Below are 349 nucleotides of genomic sequence, written 5' to 3' on the forward strand. Positions count from 1 at the left end.
AGCCCCAGGGCTTGGGTTACAGGACAGTTTCTAACTTTGTGCCTGTCCCAAGGCATCAGGGCAGAGGCACATGATTTTTAATTTATGAGGACACCCATAGAGCTGTCACTTTCAAGGCAGGTGTTGAGAAACTGGCAGCGGGCCCGAGCAAAGAAAAAGACTGACCTCACCCCGAAATAATGGTGGCCAACATGGTCACAGGACATAGAGTATTGACATAAGCAGGCTTTAAAAATAACTAGGTCATCCTGCTAGACTAGCTCACTGACTTATACAAAGAAGCCATGAGGTACCAATTTATAGTAAAAGTAGGAGTGTAAACAGCTATTCAAGGGGTTGAACGAATGTG

This window comes from Anomalospiza imberbis, chromosome 3 (genome assembly GCF_031753505.1).
Source record: "Anomalospiza imberbis isolate Cuckoo-Finch-1a 21T00152 chromosome 3, ASM3175350v1, whole genome shotgun sequence".
NCBI lineage: Eukaryota > Metazoa > Chordata > Aves > Passeriformes > Viduidae > Anomalospiza > Anomalospiza imberbis.